Raw genomic sequence first — 16,700 nt, forward strand, 5'->3', positions numbered from 1 at the left:
GGAAGCTGCATGTAGAAAGTTGGTCTGGGTAATACTGGATTGGTTGAAAAGTTCATTTGAGATTTTCCATAAGATGTAATGGAAAATTTTGAATGAATGTTTTGGCCAAGTCAGTAATTTAATTCAGTTCAATCAGAGGTGCTTGTTTGAAAGGGATTGTTTGGGCAACCCCAGGGATTCTAATGCTTGGCAGTCCATGGATTTCATTTTGAGAAACATTGAACTCACCCCTCCTATCCTTTGAGTAGGCTTGGCAGTGGGGACCATTTGATTCTTTTTTCTAATAGTTGTCTTCTACCTAGATGACTGGGTGAGGAGGGGTGGGGGAGAGGAAGACTAATAAAAAAGTGGTCCCAATTTATCTTGCTATAATAAATGCTCCACAAATGCACAGATAAATCTCTTTCACCTACCATTTCTGCAGTCACCTCTCACTGAGTGCTTCATCGCCCCAAGACAAGAAAGCAACCTCAGCCCAGAAGGAGTAAATCTATAGTACCCAGGAACTGGCAGACTGTTCCATTGTTTCTTCAACTCTTTTTCTTTGTGCACCTGAACTACAAATGCCAATTAGGAACAGATGCAAATAGCATATGCCCTGAGTATAGGGATTCCCTGGTGACTCAGACAGTAAAGAGTCTGCTTGCAGTGTGGGAGACCCAGGTTCAATCCCTGGGCCAGGAAGATCCCCTGGAGAAGGAAATAGCAACCCACTCCAGTATTCTTGCCTGGAAAATCCCATGGACAGAGGAACCTGGCAGGCTACAGTCCATGGGGTTGCAAAGGTCGGACACGACTGAGTGACTTCATTTTCTTTCTTTCTTTCCTTCTTTGAGTGAAAAAACCTTCTGTTCTAAAAAGCACAATAATCTCTGGTTTCCTAGTGCTTGAACTAGCAGAAATGTTAACTTTGGATCATTTCTCCCAAAGTGTATTGTGGTATATCTCAAGCTGTGTGTATGGTTTACAGACTCAGCATGGGGATGCATGGAGCATTTCCACATATAGAAAGATTCTATTCCAATTGCACAAGGCAATCAATAGGGAAGTCAATTTCCTGGCTCAGAAAAAGAACTTTCCTGCCCTCTAATAGTGAAGGTGACTATGTGTGCCCTGTTGCACGGCCCCTATGTAGAGAAGTCTCATGTTCATACAGTGTTGGGCTTTAGAGTGCCATACAGTGATGCCACCCACAGTGTTTCAGAACCGACAGGGCAGAGGATGCCAAAACTCCTGTTCTCCTACTCTAGCTCTTATCCTACAGACTGGAAGTCAACCAGTGAGGATGAAGCTGGATGTTAATGAGCGCCCATTCATGCTGGGCCTATACTAGGTGCATTGGCTATTGGGTTGGCCAAAATTGTTCGTTCAGGTTTTTCCATATGAACTTTTTTGTTTACCCAATAGTTTAACCCTCTTAACAACTCTGTAAGGCAGATAGTATTTTTATTATCTGGGTTTTCTTACAAAACAGAGCCTTGAGCAATCATTAAGTGTTAATGTTTTCTATAGTAAGGGCCTTCTCAGGACAGTAAAATGAGAGAAGAGACAGAAGCAGGAAAGGCTCATAAACAGAGCAAAACAACTTATTACTGTATTGACCACTGCTTCATCACAAGCCCTGATAGACACTGTTGATGACTCAGCAGGTCCACTGAGTCAGATATGTGGGATATCTTTGAACAGGCCATGTGGTGAGCCATGTTTTAGAATATGATTAGTTCTCTATGCTTCCACTTCAGGGAATGCAGGATCAGTTCCTGGTTGAGGAACTAAGATCTCCCATGCTGCATGGTGTGCCCCAAAATTTAAAACAACAGCAAGAAAAAATAAAACAGGGAGAAAGGGAGAGGAAATTTATTTGCCTGACTCTTCCCATCTTCTATATCTCATTGGCTAAAGTTTTCTCAGGGTAGGGGTGGGTCTTAGCATCTACATACAGCCAGGTTGCTTCATCAAGCCCTTGTAGCAGCTGCTCCGGAAGCCACACTCGTTGTGGGAAATGAGGAATGGCTATGAGGAGGAACTGGGATATCCTTGGAGAATGATGGGGAGTTTCCCAAGTAAAGGGTTGTGGGGAAGGGCCCCCTGGCAGAGGTAAGTATGTTGCCCAGTCACAGGGAGGTGTGGGGAGCTTTTTCACCTTGCCTAATGACCAGAGCCTGCAGTACAAGAAGGATTCTTGTGAGTGGAGGTGGAAGATTGAAAACTGAAACAGGGTTAAATCATGAAACTTAGGCTGGACTCTTTGAACTCTACCCTGTAGGTTACGGTGAATCATTTATGCACTGTATGGTTGAGTATGATATTGAGTTGGCCAAAAAGTTCATTTGAGTTTTTCCATAAGATCATACAGAAAAACCCAAATGAACATTTTGGCCAACCCAATACAGAAGACTTTTCATTTTACAAAGATCATTCTAGCTAAAGTCTGGTAAATAGTTTGGAATGGGAAAGGTATAAAGGTAGAGACATTAGTCATGAGGTAGTTCACTGTAACAGAGGTTATGCATAGATTTCTACAGTAATATAGTACTGATGGTCAAGATGTAGATAGGAAAATGGATTCAGGATATGTCTTGGAGGTTCAATTATCTGGTCTTAGTGATTAATTAGATTTGGGAGCTTAAATAAAAGGGGGAGCCTAGGATGGTGGGGGCTGGGGGTGATGCTACCTTTCAAAGAAATAGGCAAATAAAATTAAAAAAATAAAAGAAATAGGCAGTATAGAAGATGGAGGGGGAAAGGTGGAAGCGTTTAGGCATGGTGAGAAATGAATGTGGCTGTAGATGTACTATACTTGTTAGGCAATCAAATGAAGTATATGGGGAAAGGTCTGGAGTAACAGATTTAAAAATCATCAGAATATAACCAAGTGGTAAATGAATCCACAAATTGATGAATTTACTTAGAACGGGTATGTAGTTCAAGAACAGAACTCCAGAGGGCAGTGATTTTAAGGGATGGACAAAGGAAAAATGGCTGCAAAGGAGACCAGAGACTGAGCGGGAGCAACCTAAGAGGAAAAAATCAGGAAAGAACACAGTAAGTCCCTTACATATGAACCTTCAAGTTGCAAGCTTTCAAAGATGCGAACATGCATTTGCATGTCCAATCACATGAGTTATTTTATGTGTCTGGCATACATTGTCAGGTGTGGGCATTCTCTACAAGTGGCTGTGCTTTTGTATACTTTACAGTATTGTATGGAGTACAGTGGCTTCCCTGGTGACTTAGGGGTAAAGAATCCACCCACCAATGCAGGAGACGTGGGTTCTATCCCTGGGTGGGGAAGACTCCCTGGAGAAGGAAGTGGCAACTCACTCCAGTATTCTTGCCTGGGAAATTCCATAGGCAGATATGCCTGGCGGGGTCATTGGGTTACCATGAGTCAGACATGACTTAGTGACTAAACAACAACATGAAGTACAGTAGTACAGTATCTTTATTTCAAGCCCAGGATGTCCCGAAGCAAGAGAGAAAGCAGCCATATATAGCTGATTTTGTTAGTAGGGTACCTAGGCTAACCTTGCCGGACTTAGAAACAAATTGGACTTAAGAACATGCTCTAGAAACAGAATTCGTTCATAGGTAGGGGACTTACTGTAGTTCTGGGAAATTTCCCTTTGGGAAAATTGAGGATTGAGAGTAACCAAGGAAACGGTTCACTTCCACTTCAGAATAAAAGGTGGATCTGCGAATAACTTTTCGTAAGGAAGAAGCTGCCCTTGAGGATTAATCATTGAAGGGTAAACATATGTATTTGTATAACACTATGGTTTTTGAACATACTGTATTTTCAGCTGCAGCACATTTTTTAAAACTTCTAAATTAGGTACATTATATAGTTCAATATCCTTTTGATATTTTTCACTTTTAAACTGTGCATCATTTGTCAGTCACCATAAAAATCACAATAGTAATAATAATAAAGGAAAGGAAGTCATGCATGAGCTCTTATGTTACAAATATACTGTTTTCAAATTGTATTTACTTTCAAATAACTTTTATATTATAATTTTAGCATATATACACTGAAAATTTTGTTCATTTGCAAATGTTGTAAGTATATTTCCACATAGATATATAGATGATAGAACTGTGATTTTTAAATGTCTATCCAATATTATGATATATGGTAATACACTAAATTACTATCCATTTTTCTATTGGTTAATAGTTTGTTCCTAAATTTGCTAAACTGAATGTTTATATGCATAGTGAGTTTCTCCAGTCACTCCTAGAGTTGAAGAAATTCACTGAAAATTTGAATAATTTTTTAAATTTCAGTTTACCATTATAATACAGTGATTAAAAGCTAGCTTACAATTTAGTTCATTTATGTATTGATTTTAATGAGTACCATAATTGAAATTTTATTCATTACAAGGTCTTTAACATAAAATACACCCTTTGGAAAGGTCTGCTGTTAATAATAGTAAATATAAATCTATATTTCAAATACAATTATTATTAATTTTGCAAGTTTGCTGTCAACTTCTGGTCACATATCATTAACTATCCTTTAAAAATTTTTTTTTAATTTAATGAAGAGTTGATACTTGGAGTAGAAGTTTTAGCCTTTTTTTAATTTTTTGTTTACTTGAGCTTATATTATTACTATTACATTCAGTCATGCTTCATTTGTCTATCTCTTGAGCTATCTATTTGGCAGAAATAATTTCTAGCTCCTCATTGCTAGCACTTAATGAGAATTTGTTTAGTTAAAGTTGGTGATATGACCTATTCATCTTAACTGTGTAGGTATAAACAGCAATCCATTGTAAAATGCTGCAGTTTGCAACCTGCTGTGGGAGGGAGTTCATGAGTTGTCCATGACTCTAGACTTATGAACCCATAAGGCTGCTTCATTGGAGGAGGAAATGACAACCCACTTCCATATTCTTGCCTGGAAAATTTCATGGATGGAGGAGCCTGGTGGGCTACAGTCCATGGTGTCTCAAAGAGTCGGACACGACTGAGTGACTTCACTTCAAGGCTGCCTCATAGTAAATAGTGGCACAGAGTTTTTGGGGGGCGGTGCTAAGATGGCAGAGGAATAGGGTGAGGAGACCACTTTCTCCCTTACAAATTCATTGAAAGAACATTTGAACGCTGAGAAAATTCAACAAAACAACTTCTGAACGCTGTCAGAGGACACCAGGCACCCAGAAAGGCAGCCCATTGTCTTCAAAAAGGGGTAGGACAAAATATAAAAGATAAAAAGAGAGACAAAAGAATTAGAGATGGAGATCCATCCCATGGAGGGAGTCATAAAAGAGAAGTTTCCAAACATCAGGAAATCCTCTCACCAGCAGGTCTGTGGGGAGTTTTGGAATCTCAGAGGGCAACATAACCGGGAGGAAAAATAATAAATAAGCCCCACAGATTACGTGCCTAATGGCAACTCCCAGTGGAGAAGTAGCCCAGACGCTTGCATCTGCCACCAGCAAGTGAGGGCTGATCAGGGAGGCGCAGGCTGCATTGCTTAGGGTAAGGACCAGGCCTGAATGCCCTGAGGACAATCTGAGGGAGCTAACATGAGATAGCAACCCAAACTGTGGGATAGCCAGAGAGAAAGAAAAGAGAGAGAGAGAGAGAGAGAGAGAGAACTTTCCCAGGAAAAGCCTTAACCTAAGGCATGGCTGGGCCCTCTCACAGAACAAAGGACTGAGCAAATACCAGAGGAGAGCTGGCAGGCTGCAGACTGGCCCATCCCCTGCTTGAGGTAGAGAGGCAGGCAGGCGGCCACCAGAGCTGGAAAGGGGTAATCTTGGCCCCAGAGAGGACATCCTCTACCAAACTGCGAGCAGGCTCCCAGTTGCTAACCAAGTTTTCCTGGGATCCTGGACAGTTGACATCCACCAGGAGGGTCGTAGCCAGAGATCAGCTCCCCAGAGGAGACACATGGCACACCTGAGACAGCGCTCCTGCTGTGCACCCAGGAAACCGAGCGGCTGGGACAGGGTAGGCAATAAGATGCCCCATCCCACCTGGGGAGAGAGCACTTGCCAAGCACCTGGTTGGTGGAGCTGCTCAGACCTGAGAAGGGCACAAAACGCAGGCCCAACCGAGTCTCTGCCTTTGTGGAGTACCTGAGAACCTGAACCTGAACAGCTTAGACCTGGGAAGTGCACGCAATCCAGGGCCCACTTTAGACAGTTCACCTGCAGAGCAACCTGGAGCCTGAACAATGTAGACTGGGAAAGCACACACATCGTGAGTGGGGGCAAACCCAGTGTGGCCCAGACACTGCGAGCACTCCCCACACACACCAGTGATATGTGTTTGCAGTGTTCCTCCCTCCCCACAGCACGACTGAACAAGTAAGCCTAAATAAGTGACTGCCTTTGCCCCCTGTGTCAGGACGGAAATTAGACACTGAAGAGAAGTGCAAAGAGAAGAAGCCAAAATAAACAGAGGGAACCGCTTTGGAAGTGACAGGTGCAACAGCTTAAAATCCTGTAGTTAGCACCAACTACATTGGATGGGGCCTATAGATCTTGAGAAGTATAAGCTTGAACAAGGAACTATCTGAAACTGAACTGACCCCACACTGCCCACAACAGCTCCAGAGAAATTCCTAGATATATTTTTACTATTAACATTTTAAAATATTTTTATTATTCTTTTAAGTCCTCTATTACTCCTTTAATTTTCATTTTTATAACCTACAATTACCTTGCCCCAAAACCCTATTTTTAAAGCGAACTTCATATATATATTTTTATAATTTTTGTGATATTGTTTTGTTTTTTTAATATTGTATTTTTGAGAGTCTAACCTTTACTGTAGATTTTTAATCTTTGCTTTTTGGTATTTGTTATCAATTTTGTACCTTTAAGAACCAAATCTTCAGTACCCAGTTTTACTTAGGAGTGTGATTACTGGCTTGATTGCCCTCTCCCCCTTTTGACTCTCCTTTTTTCCCCCTAGGTCACCTCTATCTCCTCCCTCCCCCTTCTCTTCTCTACCCAACTCTGCGAATCTCTTTGGGTATTCTGGGCTGTGGAGAACACATAAGGAACTGATTACTGGCTAGATCTGTCTCTCTCCTTTTAACCCTCCCCCTCGCTTCTCTGCCTGGTCACCTCTATCTCCTTCCTCCCTCTTCTAGTGTCTGTGTGACTCCGTGACCTCTCTGGGTGTTCCAGGCTGTGGAGAGCACATAAGGATTTGATTACTGGCTAGCTTGCTCTCTCCCCTTTTGATTCCCTCTCTTCTCCACCTGGTCACTTCTATCTCCCTCCTCCCTCTTCTTTTCTCCATGTAACTCAGTGAACCTTTCTGGGTGTCCCTCATTGTGGAGAATCTTTTCTCCATTAACTTAGATGTTTTATCGTTGGTGCTGTATGGATGGAGAAGTCTTGAGGCTAGTGTAAGAATAAGACTGAAAACTGGAGGAAGGAGACTTAAGTCCAAAACCTGAGAAAACCAGAGAACTCCTGACTCCAGGGAACATTAATCAATAAGAGCTCATCCAAAAGCCTCCATGCCTACACTGAAACCAAGCTCCTCCCAAGAGTCAACAAGTTCCAGAGCAAGACATATCACACAAATTCTCCAGCAATGCAGGAACATAGCCCTGAGCTTTAAAATACAAGCTGCTCAAAGTCACACCAAACCCACAGACATCTCAAAACTCACTACTGTATACATCATTGCACTCCAGAGAGAAGAAATCCAACTCCACCCACCAGAACACTGATGCAAGATTCCCTAACCAGGAAACCTTGACAAGCTACTTGTCCAACCCCACCCACAGGGAGGAACCTGCACAATAAAGAGGAACCACAAACTGCCAGAATACAGAAAGGCCACCCCAAACACAGCAATCTAAACAAGATGAAAAGGCAGAGAAATACTCAGTAGTAAAGGAACATGATAAATGCCCATGAAACCAAACAAAATAGGAGGAGATAGGGAGTCTACCTGAAAAAGAATTCAGAGTAATGATAGTAAAAATGGTCCAAAATCTTGAAAACAAAATGGAGTTACCAATAAATAGCCTTGAGACAAGGATTGAGAAGATGCAAGAAATGTTTAACAAGGACCTAGAAGAAATAAAAGAGTCAGTATATAATGAATAATGCAATAAATGAGATTAAAAACACTCTGAAGTGAGCCAACAGTAGAATAACTGACACAGAAGATAGGATAAGTGAGGTAGAAGATAGAATGGTGGAAATAAATGAAGGAGAGAGGAGAAAGGAAAAAAAAAAAACAATTGAAAGAAATGAAGACAACCTTGGAGACCTCTGGGACAATGTGAAATGCCCCAACATTTGAATCATAGTCCCAGAAAAAGAAGACAAAAAGAAAGGTCATGAGAAAATACTTGAGGAGATAATAATTGAAAACTTCCCTAAAATGGGGAAGGAAATAGTCACTCAAGTCCAAGAAACCGAGAGAGTCCCAAACAGGATAAACCCAAGGCAAAACACCCCAAGACACATATTAATCAAATTAACAAAGCTCAAACACAAAGAACAAATAAATATTAAAAGCAGCAAGGGAAAGACAGCAAATAACACAAGGGGATTCCCATAAGGATAACAGCTGATCTTTCAATAGAAACTCTTCAGGCCAGGAGGGAATGGCAGGACATACTTAAAGTGATGAAAGAGAAAAACCTACAACCCAGATTACTGTACCCAGCAAGGATCTCATTCAAATATGAAGGAGAAATCAAAAGCTTTACACACAACCAAAAGCTGAGAGAATTCAGCACCACCAAACCAGCTCTTCAACAAATGCTAAAGGATCTTCTCTAGACAGGAAACATAGAAAAACTGTATAAACTTGAATCCCAAACAACAAAGTAAATGGCAACGGGATCATACTTATCAATATTTACCTTAAATGTAAATGGGTTGTATGCCCCAACCAAAAGACAAAGACTGGCTGAATGAATACAAAAACAAAATGCCTATATATGCTGTCTACAAGAGACAAATCTCAAAACAAGGGACACATACAGACTGAAAGAGAAGGGCTGGAAAAAGATATTTCATGCAAATGGAGACCAAAAGAAAGCCGGAGAAGCAACACTCATATCAGATAAAATAGACTTTGAAATAAAGGCTGTGTAAAGAGACAAAGAAGGACACTACATAATGATCAAAGGATCACTCCAAGAAGAAGATACAACAATTATAAAATTTATGCATCCAACATAGAAGCAGGGCAATATGTAAGGCAAATGCTAACAAGTATGAAAGGGGAAACTAACAATAACACAACAATAGTGGGAGACTTTAATACTCCACTCATACCTATGGATAGATCAACTAAACAGAAAATTAGCAAGGAAACACAAACTTTAAGTGATACAATGGAACAGTTAGACCTAATTGATATCTATAGGACATTTCACCCTAAAACAATGAATTTCACCTTTTTCTCAAGTGCACACGGAACCTTCTCCACTATAGATCACATCTTGGGCCATAAATCTAGCCTTGGTAAATTAAAACAAATTGAAATCATCTCAAGCATCTTTTCTGGTCACAACGTGGTAAGATTAGATGTCAATTACAGGGAAAAAACTATTAAAATTCCAACACATGTAGATTAAAAACACACTTCTGAGTGGGCAACAAATCACAGAAGAAATAAAAAAAGAAATGAAAATATGCATAGACACGAATGAAATGAAAACACAAAAACTCAAAACCTATGGGACGCTGTAAAAGCAATGTTAAGGGAAAGGTTCATAGCAATACAGGCTTACGTCAAGAAACAAGAATAAAGTCAAATAAATAACCTAACTCTACACCTAAAGCAACTAGAAAAGGAAGAAATGAAGAACCCCAGGGTTAGTAGAAGGAAATAAATCATAAAATTAGGGCAGAAATAAATGCAAAAGAAACAAAAGAGACCATAGCAAAAATCAACCAAGCTAAAAGCTGGTTCTTTGAGAAGATAAATAAAATTGACAGACCATTAGACAGACTCATCAAGAAACAAAGGGAGAAGAATCAAATCAACAAAATTAGAAATGAAAATGGAAAAATCAAAACAGACAACACAAAAATACAAAGGATCATAAGAGACTACTATCAGCAACTATATGCCAATAAAACGGACAACTTGGAAGAAATGGACAAATTCTTAGAAAAGTATAATTTTCCAAAACTGAACCAGGAGGAAATAGAAAATCTTAACAGACCCATCACAAGCACGGAATTGAAACTGTAATCAGAAATCTTCCAGCAAACAAAAGCCCAGAACCAGACAGCTTCACAGCTGAATTCTACCAAAAATTTAGAGAAGAGCTAACACCTATCCTACTCAAACTCTTCCAGAAAATTTCAGAGGAAGGTAAACTGCCAAAGTCATTCTATGAGGCCATCATCACCCTAATTCCAAAACCAGACAAAGATGCCACATAAAACAAAACAAAACAAAAAACTATAGGCCAATATCACTGATGAACATAGATGCAAAAATCCTTAACAAAATCGTAGAAAACAGAATCCAACAACATATTAAAAAGATCATACATCAAGACCAAGTGGGCGTTTTCCCAAGGATGCAAATATTCTTTAATATCCACAAATCAATCAACGTAATACACCACATTAACAAATTGAAAGACAAAAACCATATGATTATCTCAATAGATGCAGAGAAAGCCTTTGACTAAGTTTAACATCCATTTATGATAAAAACTCTCCAGAAAGCAGGAATAGAACGAACATACCTCAACATAATAAAAGATATATATGACAAAACCACAGAAAACATTATCCACAATGGTGATAAATTAAAAGCATTTCCCCTAAAGTCAGGAACAAGACAAGGGTGCCCACTCTCACCACTACTATTCAACATAGTTTTGGAAGTTTTAGCCACAGCAATCAGAGAAGAGAAAGAAATTAAGGAAATCCAGATTGGGAGAAAAAGTATAACTCTCTCTGTTTGCAGATGACATGATCCTCTACATAGAAAACCCTAAAGACTCCACCAGAAAATTAATAGAGTTAATCAATGAATATAGTAAAGCTGCAGGATATAAAATTAACAGACAGAAATCCCTTGCATTCCTGCATACTAACAATGAGAAAACAGAGAAATTAAGGAAACAATTCCATTCACCATTGCAATGAAAAGAATAAAATACTTAGGAATTAATCTATGTAAAGAAACAAAAGACCTATATATAGAACACTATAAAACACTGATGAAAGATATCAAAGAAGACAGAAATAGATGGAGAAATATACCATGTTCATGGATTGGAAGAATGAATATAGTGAAAATGAGTATACTACCCAAAGCAATCTATAGATTCAATGCAATCCCTATCAAGCTACCAACAGTATTTTTCACAGAACTAGAACAAATAATTTCACAATTTGTATGGAATTACAAAAAGCTTCAAATATCTAAAGCAATCATGGGAAAGAAGAATGGAACTGGAGGAATCAACCTGCCTGACTTCAGGCTATACTACAAAGCAACAGTCATTAAGACAGTATGGTACTGACACAAAGACAGAAATATAGGTCAATGGAACAAAATAGAAAGCCCAGAGATAAATCTATGCACCTATGGACACCTCATCTCTGACAAAGGAGGCAAGAATTTACAGTGGAAAAAAGACAATCTCTTTAACAAGTGGTGCTGGGAAGACTAGCCAACCACCTTTAAAAGAATTAAACTAGAACATTTTCTAACACCACACACAAAAATAAATTCAAAATGGATTAAAGATCTCAATGTAAGACCAGAAACTATAAAACTCCTAGAGGAAAACATAGGCAAAACACTCTCTGACATAAATCACAGCAGGGTCCTCTATGACCCACCTCCGAGAGTAATGGAAATGAAAGCAAAAGTAACAGTTCAGTTCAGTTCAGTCGCTCAGTCATGTCCGACTCTTTGCGACTCCATGAATCACAGCACACCAGGCCTCCCTGTCCATCACCAACTCCCGGAGTTTACTCAAATTCATGTCCATCGAGTCAGTGATGCCATCCAGCCATCTCATCCTCTGTCGTCCCCTTCTCCTCCTGCCCCCAATCCCTCCCAGCATCACAGTCTTTTTCAATGAGTCAACTCTTCGCACGAAGTGGCCAAAATATTGGAGTTTCAGTTTCAGCATCAGTCCTTCCAATGAACACCCAGGACTGATCTCCTTTAGAATGGACTGGTTGGATCTCCTTGCAGTCCAAGGGACTCTCAAGAGTCTTCTCCAACACCACAGTTCAAAAGCATCAATTCTTCAGTGCTCAGCTTTCTTAACAGTCCAACTCTCACATCCATACATGACCACTGGGGTGGGGGGCGAACAAATGGAACTTAATGAAACTTAAAAGCTTTTGCACAATGAAGGAAACTATAAGCAAGGTGAAAAGACAGCCTTCAGAATGGGTGAAAATAATAGCAAATGAAGCAACTGACAAAGAATTAATCTCAAAAATATACAAGCAACTCCTACAGATCAATTCCAGAAAATCAAACGACTCAATCAAAAAATTGGGCCAAAGATCTAAACAGACATTTCTCCAAAGAAGACATACAGATGGCTAACAAACACATGAAAAGATGCTCAACATCACTCATTATCAGAGAAATGCAAATCAAAACCACAATGAGGCACCATTTCACGCCAGTCAGAATGGTTGCTATCCAAAATTCTACAAACAACAAATGCTGGAGAGGGTGTGGAGAAAACGGAACCCTCTTACACTGTTGGTGGGAATGCAAACTAGTACAGCCACTATGGAGAACAGTGTGGAGATTCCTTAAGAAACTAGAAATAGAACTGCCATATGACCCAGCAATCTCACTGATGGGCATACACACCAAGGAAACCAGAATTGAAAGAGACACGTGTACCCCAATGTTCATCACAGCACTGTTTGTAATAGCCAGGACATGGACGCAACCTAGATGTCCATTGACAGATGAATGGATAAGAAAGCTGTGGTAGATATACACAATGGAATATTTCTCAGCCATTAAAAAGAATACATTTGAATCAGTTCTAATGAGGTGGATGAAACTGGAGCCTATTATACAGAGTGAAGTAAGTCAGAAAGAAAAACACTGATACAGTATACTAACTCATATATATGGGATTTAGAAAGATGGTAATGATGACCCTGTATGCGAGACAGCAAAAGAGACACAGATGTATAGAACAGTCTTTTGACTCTGTGGGAGAAGGGAAGGGTGGGATGGTTTGAGAGAGTAGCATTGAAGCATGTATGTTTTCATGTGTGAAACAGATCACCAGTCCAGGTTCTATGCATGAGACAGTTTGCTCAGGGCTGGTGCACTGGGATGACCCTGAGGGATGGGATGGGGAGGGAGGTGGGAGGGGGGTTCAGGATGGGGAACGCATGTACACCCATGGCTGATTCATGTCAATGTATGGCAAAATCCACTACAATATTGTAAGATAATTAGCCTCCAATTAAAAGAAAGAAATTTAAAAAAATTAAATAGTGGCAGAGCTTTCTTTCTTCCCTTTTATATTCATGCATAGCAATATCTAGAAATTATAATATTTCTTCCTTCCCCTTTCCCACTAAAATCCTATTCCTGTTCCAGGATCCATTTCAGGATCACAAACTGGATTGTCCTTCATCCCCCTTGAGTGTGAGCACCCCCGTTTGAAGACCACTGCTCCAAAAGAAATCTCTGGTCTTTACACCCTAACAAACTTCTGCTGTTGTTTTCTGTCAAGAAATTTTCTGGTGGGGTAGAGATCTTTCCACAAAGTAAGGAGAACCTTTGAATAATAAGAAAGCATTGTCAAACATAATTTTTCTTATTTTCTGATATTTTAAAACCAATAGTGATCTCAGTTCAGTTCAGTTCAGTCGCTCAGTCGTGTCCGACTCTTTGTGACCCCATGAATCGCAGCACACCAGGCCTCCCTGTTCATCACCAACTCCTGGAGTTCACTCAGATTCACGTCCATCAAGTCAGTGACGCCATCCAACCATCTCATCCTCTGTCGTCCCCTTCTCCTCCTGCCCCCAATCCCTCCCAGCATCACAGTCTTTTCCAATGAGTCAACTCTTCGCATGAGGTGGCCAAAGTATTGGAGTTTCAGCTTTAGCATCATTCCTTCCAAAGAAATCCCAGAGCTGATCTCCATCAGAATGGTCTGGTTGGATCTCCTTGCAGTCCAAGGGACGTCTCAAGAGTCTTCTCCAACACCACAGTTCAAAAGCATCAATTCTTCGGCGCTCAGCCTTCTTCACAGTCCAACTCTCACATCCATACATGACCACAGGACAAACCATAACCTTGACTAGACAGACCTTAGTCGGCAAAGTAATGTCTCTGCTTTTGAATATACTATCTAGGTTGGTCATAACTCTTCTTCCAAGGAGTAAGTGTCTTTTAATTTCATGGCTGCAATCACCATCTGCAGTGATTTTGGAGCCCCAAAAAATAAAGTCTGATACTGTTTCCACTGTTTCCCCATCTATTTGCCATGAAGTGATGGGACCGGATGCCATGATCTTTGTTTTCTGAATGTTGAACTTTAAGCCAACTTTTTCACTCTTCTCTTTCACTTTCATCAAGAGGCTTTTTAGGTCCTCTTCACTTTCTGCCATAAGGGTGGTGTCATCTGCATATCTGAGGTTATTGATATTTCTCCAGGCAATCTTGATTCCAGCTTGTGCTTCTTCCAGCCCAGCGTTTCTCATGATGTACTCTGCATATAAGTTAAATAACCAGGGTGACAATATACAGCCTTGACGTACTACTTTTCCTATTTGGAACCAGTCTGTTGTTTCATGTCCAGTTCTAACTGTTGCTTGCTGACCTGCATACAGATTTCTCAAGAGGCAGGTCAGGTGGTCTGGTATTCCCATCTCTTGAAGAATTTTCCACAGTTTATTGTGATCCACACAGTCAAAGGCTTTGGCATAGTCAATAAAGCAGAAAGAGATGTTTTTCTGGAACTCTCTTGCTTTTTTGATGATCCAGCGGATGTTGGCAATTTGATCTCTGGTTCCTCTGCCTTTTCTAAAACCAGCTTGAACATCAGGGAGTTCGTGGTTCACGTATTGCTGAAGCCTGGCTTGGAGAATTTTAAGCATTACTTTACTAGCATGTGAGAGGAGTGCAATAGTGATCTATCTAATCATTTATAGTATTGCTAGTTAGGAATCACTAATATGTAACCAAACTATATAATTAAATCTCAGTGTTTTCAAGTTTATACTGTAGCCCTGTGAATTTAGTTGGTATAGTTACTAGATCTCACCTGAGAGGTAGATCATTTTCCTTTGCCTTCTAGTTTTTCTCCTGCTCTTATTCACTGATACATCTATTCACTCAACCTGACTTTAAAGAGTATTTTCATGAATAATAAATAAAAGCTAATATTTATTGATTGGGTGCTTAGTTCCAGTTCTTATTCTAAGCACTTTATTTTGCTTTTATTTATTTATTTTTAGTTGCACTGGGTCTTCATTGCTGTGCACGGGCTTTCTCTAGTTGCAACGAGCAGGGACTCTTCTTCATTGTGATGCACTGACTTCTCATTGCAGAGACTTCTCTTGTTGTGGACACAGGCTCTAGGCACCCAGGTTCAGCAGTTGTGGCACATGGGCTTAGTTACCCCAAGGCATGTGGGATCTTCCCGGGCCAGGGTTGAACCCATGTCCTCTGTGTTGGCAGGTGGATTTTTATCTACTGCACCACCAGGAAAGTCCTCTAGGCACTTTAAATGTATTAATTTCTTCAGTTTTCCTCTTGGTTTTATTCACTGATACATCCATTCACTTAACCAGACTTTAAAGAGTATCTTCAAGAATAATAAATAAAAGCTAGTACTTATTATTAATCCAGTGCTTAATTCCAGTTCCTACTCTAAGCACTTTAGAAGTATTAATTCCTGTAAGTCTCACAATAATACTAAGGGAGATTTTCAGAGGCTCCCTATATGATCCCTGTTTGCTCACAGACATTTTCGAATAACCTTGAGCATGCTGTTCATAAGGTCCCAGTAACAGAGAAGCTACTACCACAGCCTGGACCTGCTGCAGAGCCTTTTCTTGCTCCAAAGGAACACACAAAACTGACAGGCTTCTGGGTTCGCTTCCTGGGTTGGGCTTTCCTGGTAGGTTCAGAGGGTAAACATCTGCCTGCAAAGTGGGAAGACCATGGTTCGATCCCTGTGTCAGGAAGATGCCCTGGACAAGGGGATGCCTGCCCACTCCAGTATTCTTGCCTGGAGAATTCCATGGACAGAGAAGCCTGGCAGTCTACAGTCCATGGGATTGCAGAGAGTCGGACATGACTGAGCAACTAACACTATCTGGGTTAGCTGGCAAAGGAGTCTGAACAGTGTGCCCAAGTGTGATGCTTGTTGTGAAGCACATTGATTGAGTCACAATTTGCCCAAGGTCATGTGAGAGTGGTTTCAATAAGCTAAGAACCATATTAAGCCATAACAGTAAAGACACTTTCTCCTCTAAAGGTGCTCCCAGGTATGTGGAATATTAAAAAACAAAAAGCCACACAGAAACAATGCATTCATTGTCAAGAAGCTCTGAACCAGGTCTCTTTGTCCCATCAGATTCAATAGTGAAGATCAAAACAAGAGATTTCCTTTAGAAAATTTCCAACTTTAGCTTGGCCCATTGTACACAAATATAGATACAATCATTGTAAGTGAAAGTTATGCTTTCCTAGATCCCTATCAAGTATTCTACTTGACATTT

This window comes from Budorcas taxicolor, chromosome X (genome assembly GCF_023091745.1).
Source record: "Budorcas taxicolor isolate Tak-1 chromosome X, Takin1.1, whole genome shotgun sequence".
In the NCBI taxonomy this organism is placed as follows: domain Eukaryota; kingdom Metazoa; phylum Chordata; class Mammalia; order Artiodactyla; family Bovidae; genus Budorcas; species Budorcas taxicolor.